Genomic DNA, 9,790 nt, shown 5'->3' on the forward strand with positions numbered 1-9,790 from the left:
TACTTTCTGTTTCTGTGAATTTGACCTCCGCGCCACCTAAACACGGGGGAATGGGCGGGAGAGCCGGGGAGGAGAGGAACCACCCAGGGGATTTGCAGTTAATGGAGATGGGGCGGGGTGACCGGTTTAGGTAGCCTCCGAGGAGCTGGGGGACTCCGATGCGCCCCCTTCTGGAGGAGCCTCACACTCTCTTCTCCCCCGCCCTCTGGGGAAGGAGGGAGGACCCTGCAATTTTTGTTTTTTCTTTTCTCTTCTCTTCTCCTTCCCCTTCTCCTTCTCCTTCTTCTTTTGAACGGACTTGAGAGTCTGTTTTATTTTATATATTTATTTATTTATGGGAGGAAGTAAGGAGGTTTAATTATCTACTTTGAATGGAGGTAGTGGGGATTGAACCCAGGACCTCATGCATGCCATCTATGAGCTCTACCACTTAACTATACCCTCCTCCCTCTTCTCTTTTCTTTCTTTTTTTATTTTATTTAGTTTTTAGTGGTTTAAAATTTTTATGGTTAAATATACATAACATAAAATTTACCATTTTAACTATTTTTAAGAGTACAGGTCGGTGGCATTAAGTACATTCACATTGTTGTGCAGCCATGACCACACTTTTTAATCTTCCCAAACTGAAACCGTGTCCCCATTAAACAACTCCCCTCTTGTTTCCTCCCAGCCGGTGGCGACCTTCATTCTACTTTCTGTTTCTGTGAATTTGACTACTCATATGTGTGGAATCATGTATTTGTCCTTTTGTGTCTGGCAAATTTTATGCAGCATAAATCTTCAAGGATGAGCCATAGCATGTGCTAGAATTTCCTTCCCTTTAAAGGCTGAATAATATTCCATTGTATCATGTGGATAGATCACATTTTGTGTATCCATTCATCTCTCAGTGGACACTTGGGTTGTTGCCGCCTTTTGGCTCTTGTGAATAATGCTGCTCTGAACACAGGTGTACAAATATTTGTTTGAGTCCTTGTTTTCATTCTTTTGAGTATATACAGCAGTGGAATTTCTGGTCATATGGTCGTTCTGTTTAACTTTTTGAGGAACTACCAGCTGCCTAACACAGCAGCTGCACCATTTCACACTCTCACCAACAGTGCACAAGGGTTCCAGTTTCTCCACAGTCTTACCAACATGTGTTTTCTAGTTTTTTCTTAATTAATTAATTAATTTTTGTTAATGGAAGTACTGGGGATTGGACCCAGGACCTCATGCATGCTAAGCACACACTCTACCACTGAGCTATATCCCTCACCCCTTGTTTTCTGTGTCTTTGGTAATTTACACATACATAAAATTGACCACTTTAACCATATTTAAAGTGTACAATTCAAGGGCAATGAAAATATTCACAATGTGGTGTAACCATCACCACTGTCCAGTTCTGGGACTATTTTATTACCTCAGACTGAAGCCCCTTACTCATTAGCAGTCAACCCTTTCCCCGCAGCCCCTGCAAGCCACTACTTCCTATCTGTATGGCATGGACTATTCTGGATATTTTCTATGACTGGAATTGTACAATATGTGTTCCCTTGACGGTCCCCTCAGGTTCATTAACTTTCTGGAATGACTCACAGAACACAATAAAGTGCTTTACTTACTGTTACTGGCTTATAATGAAGAATACAACTCAGGGACAGCCAAATGGAAGAGATGCTTAGGGCAAGATACTGGATGGGGAGATGTGGAGTTTCTTTTTTGTTTGTTTATTTATTTAGCCAGGAGGAGGTAATTATTTATTTTTTATTATTATTACTATTTTTTAAATAGAGGTACTGGGGATTGAACCCAGGACCTGTACATACCGAGCACGCACTCTACCACTGAGCTACACCCTCTCCCGGAATGTGGAGTTTCCACGTCCTCTCTGGGTGAACCACTCTCTCAGCATCTAGGTGCCTTCACCAGTTTGGATGCTTTCCTGAACCTCATCGTTCAATAGTTTTTACAGAGCTCCATTTCCAGCTCCCGTTCTTCTCCCAGAGGCTGGTGAGTGGGGCAGGAGTTCCCATCTTCTAATAAAGTGTTTGGTCTTTCTAGTGACGAGCCCTGGTTCTGAGGCTATCTAGGAGGGGGCACCTTAAGTTATCCCATTAATGCAAACTCAAGTGTGATCTAAAGGGGCCCCTTATGAATGACAAAGATACTCCTATCACTTAGGAGACTCCAAGGGTTTTAGGACCTCTGTGCCAGGAATCAAGGACAAAGACCAGCATACATTTTTACTGTGACTCACTGTTTTAATTTCAGTTTGGAAAGACATTTTGGAATGGGTCAGTAAAACCAGAGAGAACATATATAGTATGTGAAGAATCTCTTTGTCATTTTAAAATGCAAGAGACCATCCTCATGGTGATTTACTAGGGTTAACTGTTAGATGCATTTTATCACAATTGCTTAGATTGAATTCAATAGACATTTCTAGAGATTCACCAAGTATTATTAGGTTCTGAGTATATGAAACAAAAGCCACAAAAATTGATGAATGATGAATTCCATATAAATGATTCTAACATTAAGAAGTGAATTGTAACCCCCCCAAATTTTTTTAAGGTCATACCAAAGCAGTAATTCATTATAAGGATAAATTTTGTTTTGTCTTGTTTCGTTTTTATTGAAGTATATTCAGTTACAATGTGTCAATTTCTAGCGTTCAGTACAGTACCCCACTCATGCATATACATACATACATACATTTTCATATTCTTTTCCATTGAAATTTATTGCAAGATATTGAATATAGTTCCCTGTGCTATGCAGAAGAAATGTGTTTTTTTAAATCTATTTTTATATATAGTGGCTAACATTTGCAAATCTCAAACTCCCAAATGTATCCCTTCCTACCCCCTTTCCCGCAGAGGATACATTTTGAGTAAGTGTAATGAACAGTTTCTTGAATTGTTTGATAATCCAATTCACGAAAAAGAGTAAATCAAAAGTTTTAAATTTCTCAATAATTTACATAAAATACTGACACTGATGGAGTTAATAGAAAACATAACACACCATGATGCAAAACCAAACTGGTAAATGTGAGTTATCAATTCAGAGTATTTACCGTAAATCACAGCATAAGAATACTTGTAATGCCCTGAAATCTCCCATTTCATCTCTGAAACTTCACAGAAATAGTCACAAGTTTAAAAACAGTCCTAAAATTCACATATCCTTATTGATAATGTAGTGTCCTTGCTATAATGAGTTGTGAAACTAAAAGAAACTTTCTTAAGCTATCAATAATGAAAAGTAAATTTCAGTCAACCTTGATAGAGGAAAAATTCGTTTACTTTTTAAATCTCTCTAAAAAATTATATTAGGAAATTATCATATGAAGAGGCAAAGAGTATGCTGCAAAAAAAAAAACTTATTTAGAGGCTGTTAATAAAATTGTTGTTTTTCTAATTTTTAAATATTCACATTTGAGACTAATTTGGTGTTCTTTTCCTTAAAGAAGACTTTCCAAATTATTTGTGCTTCCAGTACTACAAAATCTAGATCCGTCTCTGGAACTGGTACTCTCTAAAGTAGCAGCTTAATACTATTTATTTAGTCACTTATTTCTCAGGAGAAGCTGTCACTTAGCTTTCTCACTATTGGGGTAGATGATGAGACTTTTATTTTGCTGGAGGGAATCCATTTGGTTCTGCTGGAGTTAACTCCTCCCCAGCTCTAGAGGTGAAACACGTGACCCAAAGTCAATTAGTGCTTGCTTGTTGTTTATTTTGGTTGGGTATTGTCCAAGTGGTCTAATGTGAGTGAATTTCAGGAGTCTAGCTGGGAATGATGGGAAAAGACAGCCTCTCTTCCTTGTAAGGCTTGGATGGAGAAGTGTGACCCATCCTGGGGGCCATTTGTGTACCCCATAGGAAGCCAGGTAGAAGAGGAAGCAGATACTGCAGAAAGCAGCGAGAAGACCAAGAACTTGGATTCACTGTCTCCGGAACAAGCCTGACCTGAAAGTCTGATTCTGGACTTTGCAGTTATGTAAATCAGTAAATTCCATTTATGGCTGAAACCAATTTGAAGTGTGCTTTCCTTTTACTTGAACAGAAGGCATCCTAACTAAAACACAGTGTAGTCATAGGGAAGTACCTGGGAATTCCTAAGCATTAGTGTACACACGTTTTGAAAAATAAGCAAGAATTGATGTTCATTTCTCCTGGACTCTTTGCCTCTGTTTGTATTACTTATCCAGATATTGTTAATGATAAAAATACACACATGTTCTCAATACAGGAATATGGTGAGAAATGCAAATGTGACCAAATAAATAAATAAAACCCGTCAAGCCAGGACTTCCATTCTGTGCATCATGTTTTGTTTCTTAGACTGGTAAGTACTTGGGTGTTGTTATATTTTTCTTTATATGTTTTTGTTTACCTACAATATTTCATAGGTAAATAAAAACACTTTGGGCTTAAGCGATTATGCTGTGTCAATGGGAAGAGACTCAGAACCCAGTAAAGTATTTATAGCAATGTTACCCCTATTTTACAGATGAGGAAACCAAGTTACAGAAAGGGTAAATGACTTTCCTGGAGGGTCATGAAGTTGGTTTGTGACAGAGGCAAGATTAGAACCACAGGCTGTAACCATTATACCTGAGACTCCTTGCTTGGTTTAATGTCCTTGTAGTGGTGGTCAGTGTTAATGTCCTCTGCTGCAGATTATGAGAACTTCCCACTGTAGGCACCAGGGATCCACAAGACTGGATGAGAGTCAGGCATAAGTGAGCATCTTAGCTCGGTACACTGTCTTTGGTAATGAAGAACAAGTCTCAGTGGGGAAGGGTACAGTGTACAAAGAAAGATGGAAAGATGCTAGTTCACTAATAGGGAAGTTGAAAAAATAGGTGATAATAATATAGAATACTTACACAATCCTTACTATGGGTCAAGCAATGTTCTAATGTTTACATAGATCAATTCATTAATTTTCATAACTTATAAAATAGCTACTATTCATATTCCCATTTTAAAGATGAGGCAATTTTGACACAAATTATCTTACATGTCCTACTTACATTAAGTGACTTGCCCAGGGTCACAGAGTTGGTAAAATCGGGGAGTCAGAATTCAAAACCAGGTAGTCTGGCTCTAGAGTTTGTATTCTTTTCTTTTCCTGGGGTGAGGGGGAGAGTAATTAGCTTTACTTATAATTATTGTTATTATTATTATCTTTTAGAGGAGGTACTGGGATTGAACCCAGGACCTCATGCATGCTAAGCATGTGTCCTACCACTTGAGCTATACCCTCCCCCAACTAGAGTCTGTACTGGTAATCCTATACTCTGCTGCAGAGTATACTTGATATATTCCACATAACGGATCATTTCATCTTGGGTCAACCTTCTGCTTCATAAAATGTTGCACCTTTGTTCCTCAAGTATGTTTCTCCCCTTACTTCTGCTATCTTGGCCACTAGAACACCAGGAGACTATTTCCATGGAGAAGACTTTCAATCACTCATTTCTTCATTTCTTCGAGACACACTGTGTGTTTATTCTGTGCTTGTCTGTATTGGTTGTTTGGAACCCAGGTTTACTAAGTTTCTATTAAGTTAAACTTTGCACACTCCAAGGCTCCATACAATGAGCAGTTTTATCCCCAATTCCAGGTCACTTGTCTCAAATTCAGATGTGTCAGCTTCTAACTATAGAAACAAGGTGAGAAAAGAACTTAACACTAAGGAAGCTGAAAACTCTCCATCTTTGGATACATGAGTTACATGTTCTTTCTCAAGTCTTCACATGGAAGTTTCACTTCATCATCTCCCAGGATAAGGCATGACCTCCAAGTCAAGATGTGCCAGATTCTGGTTTTGACCTGTCAACCAGCCAGGGTCAAATCAGTAACTTGATTAAGGCCACTATTATATGTCAATTATACCTCAAACAAACTGAAAAAATTAAATAACCCTGCTTCATTTCCATACAAGCTTGGTGTTTCTACTGTTCAGAGAGAAGCTTCACAGTCTTTGATTCTGTCTGGATCTCTCAAGTTTTGATCCCAGGAGCACTGATCAAAGATCTTTCCATGAAATTACCACTGGCTATTGGCCCTTCAGATAATCAGTTGGAAAGGCTCGTCCTTAGCAAGGGAGTACCTCTGTTGTCTACACATTCTGGATGCACTTAAAAGACTAAAAAAGGAAGAAGAGGAAGAGGATGGGAAAGGGGAGGACAAATAGCATTTTTATGTGACTTGTAATAAAAATGTAATTTCTTAGATTGTGATTCTTGTTAGTTTTTTTCCTTAATTTTAACAGCTTTATTGAATTACAATTTAAATAACAGAAAATTCACGTATTATAAGTGTACAGTTTGATAATTTTTAGTGCATTTATGGTTGTGCAACATCCTCACAATCCAGCTTCAGAGCATGTCCATCACTCCAACAAGTTCCCTTGATCCCGTTTGCTGATAGTGCTGTTTTATAACCTCCTCATTTGGAGTCTCAGACAGTGAACTCAGTGGACATGCTTATAGTGAATGCTTTTTAAATTCACTTCATTTCTGCCCAGGGCAAGAATCTCTACTTCATTTCCTGAGATCTTTTGTAGGATACTATTTTCCCTAATTCTCCTCTCTCTCCTTTCTTTTGAGAAGTCTTCAGTTCTCCACAGATGACAGGTTTGCTTTTGATACTTACTCGATGTGCTCATTAGTGTTTAATTATATCTTCCTGGGTGCAATATTTTGGGCCCTTTGCAAAACAGTCTTCTAATCAGTAACAATAAACAAGCTTTGAAAATAATAGATACATTCCCAACCCTATTTCCCTCCGTGAAAATGTTTTCTGTGAAAATGAAAATCACCAGCCATAAAATTACAGGGTAACTCTTTTTTATGAGGAGGTGTAGATTTACCTCATCACTTTGAAAAATACTTATCTTAGTACCGAGAGTGACAAACCTGGCAGATTAGGGTGCTGGCAGCCCCTAGAACAATGAACACGGACAGAGGGTCAGTGAATAGACGGAGCCCTGTACTCTTGTTATTTATAAATCTGATGGAGTGGACATTGTGGTTGCCTCCCTAACACCCATTTTATCCTTTTCCCATTTTATCCCAGCCACATTCTCAGAATGGGATTGACCACACCCCCAGTTCTGTGAATGGGCTCTGATTGGTCTAATCGTGGCGGGCATTTTCCAAATGCACAGTGACTGGCTCAGGGCCAGGTAATAAGAAGACAGCTGGCCCAATCAGAGTGAAGGATTTTTATTTAATGCCGGCAGGCGGAAATTTCATTCTTCCTTTATTCCCCATTCCCTACCTCCCACTTTTTCTTCATGTCAGGTGGGTCAATACAGTCCTTTAGTATCTAAAACAGTTTGAGTTGAATCTTGTTAGTTTGCATTGTAAGACAGACCTTACAATAACATTGTAAGGTAAGTATTATTACCTAAAATTTATAGAATAAAAGGCTGAAGATTGGAGAAGCTGAACAATCTACTTGATTCTAGAGCCCGTATTTTTTACCATTGTGCTGCATTAGCTCTCCCATCCTGTGTAAGTGTTCCTATTTTCCTGCATATTGAATGATGCTGGATAGCGTCACTGGATTGAATAAACAAAATATATATTCTTAATATTAAATGCACAATTTAAACTTTCCATTCAAACAGATGAATGTAAATAAACTAAAAGAAAAAAACTGAAAATTGCCAGAAAAAAAGTGGCAATTCCATTATAATAAAAGAGACTATGTGAAGAAAAAAAAATAGAGACTGTTATTTTCAAGTCAAAGATAAAAAGCATGCGTATGCTTAGGTAGGCCAGTATATTTTATATAAATATAAATATATATATACACACATACTTATAACAGCATTGTTTATAATTGCCAAAATCTGTTCGTCAAGAGTGAAATGGTTCTCTTCCTCCCTGGCTGCCTGAGGATGGACAACCATCATGAGTGACACAGACAATATCCAGACCAGGAAGTTTACCACCAACTGACTATCTCAGCAGAAAAAAAATGGTCTTCCATGTCCTTTACCCTGGGAAGGCAACAGCACCTAAGACAGAAATTCAGGAAAAAAGAACCAAAATGTACAAGGCCATTCCAGATGTCATCTTTGTATTTGGATTCAGAACCCATTTTAGTGGGCGGCAAGACAGCTGGCTTCAGCATGGTTTATGATTCCTTGGATTATGCAAAAGTAAGTGAACCTGACCTTGGCTTGCAAGGCATGGCCTGTAAGAGAAGAAAAAGACCTCGAGAAAACAGAAAAAAGAGCTCTAGAACAGAATGAAGAAAGTTGGGGGAGCTGCCAAGGCCAAAGTTGGTGCTAGCAAGAGGGAGCAACGATTTGCAATGACTTTACCAGCAGGAATTGTGTGGTTTCCTCCCCAACAGGATTAATTAATTGAAAAAAACTTAAAAAGAGTAAAATGGGTGAATAAATTGTGATATATTCATGCAATGGAATATTTTACAGCAATGAGCATGCATAAACTACACAAGCTAAAAACAATAACATGGATGAATCTTATACGGAGTATCAAAAGGGTCAGATACAAAAAATACTCAGTATTTCATAAAAGTAGGCAAAATATAAACTATATTGTTTTAAGATGCACACGTAAATGGTAAAGTTATGAAGAAAAGCAAGGAAATGATCACAGTGAAAGTCAGGATAGTGACCTCACTTAGACTAAGGAACAGGGTTAGGATCAGGAAGATCTGGGGGCAGAAAGGAAGCAGCTAAGGTCTGGTCATGCAAAATTCCTTGACCAGGTGGTGAATACACAGGTTTACCTTATTATCACCTTCGTGCACATTTCAGTGTGTTATATTTTACAATGAAACATTTTTTTTTGACATGGAGAAAAAGATCCCCCTAGAGAAATGGATGAGTTAAAGATCTTTGATTGTTTGCTCTGCTATTTTATCTTTGGCACAAGTTTTCAGAAAGAAAGACACAGTCTCCATGACTAAGTCCACTTGCAGGGAAATGTACTAGAACATCATCTAGAAACTTGTATCTCAGAATTGCATAAGCTAAAGCTGCATTCTAGAACCTCATTTTAAATATGTCAGCTAGAGATATAATAAAACAGGTAGTGTATATATACTAGTAGAAAAAAAGTTCAAATAAACTAAGTTATTTTCATATCACTAATACACAGATATAACATTAATGAAAACTTGCGATTTTTATGCGGTGGCATAAAAATAGAAGCATGCTTTATGTTTGACGATTTGCATCGTTGCGTTTTTAACAGCTCTATTACCTCTCCAACTGTTCTTACACACACACTGCTGGAAGCTGGGGGAGGTAGGCATGTGCTCTTTCTTTTCCTCTTATTCTCTACTCACATCGGACTTTTACCCTTATAAAATAAAACAAATTATACCTTTTTGGATGGTTTCCTTAATTCAGTGTACATTTTTTTCCCTCCCTCTCTTGGATCTGCTGTGAAGTCAGCTAGGTTACATTGGGTACTACTGAAAATATTAAGAGAGGTGAAGGAGGGAAAAGGAACACAATTCGTATATTTTAGTTTGTGATACTATGTACTTCACCCTTCTCCCCAAACCCCTAGAATCTGGTGTGACTGACTGACTCCCATTTGAGGTGGTTACCTTCTACCATGTCCCTTTCTTATGCTAGTTCACACATTATCAATTCTTCCCTAAGACTAGAGAGAGACAAAAGTAGATGACTTATGATGAAAACGTAGCCAAGAGGTAGTTTCCTCCACATAATACTGTTCTTTTCACATAATGAGGAACTATAATGAGTTCATGACTAGTTCATCTGATTAAAAACA

At 38.0% G+C, this 9,790-nt stretch overlaps 1 pseudogene; it reads left to right on the forward strand.

Moving 5' to 3' along the window:
* Positions 1-7,868: 7,868 nt before the first annotated feature.
* LOC102512272 lies at positions 7,869-8,378 on the forward strand (annotated as a pseudogene).
* The last annotated feature ends 1,412 nt before the right edge of the window (positions 8,379-9,790 follow it).

Source organism: Camelus ferus, chromosome 13 (assembly GCF_009834535.1).
Source record: "Camelus ferus isolate YT-003-E chromosome 13, BCGSAC_Cfer_1.0, whole genome shotgun sequence".
NCBI lineage: Eukaryota > Metazoa > Chordata > Mammalia > Artiodactyla > Camelidae > Camelus > Camelus ferus.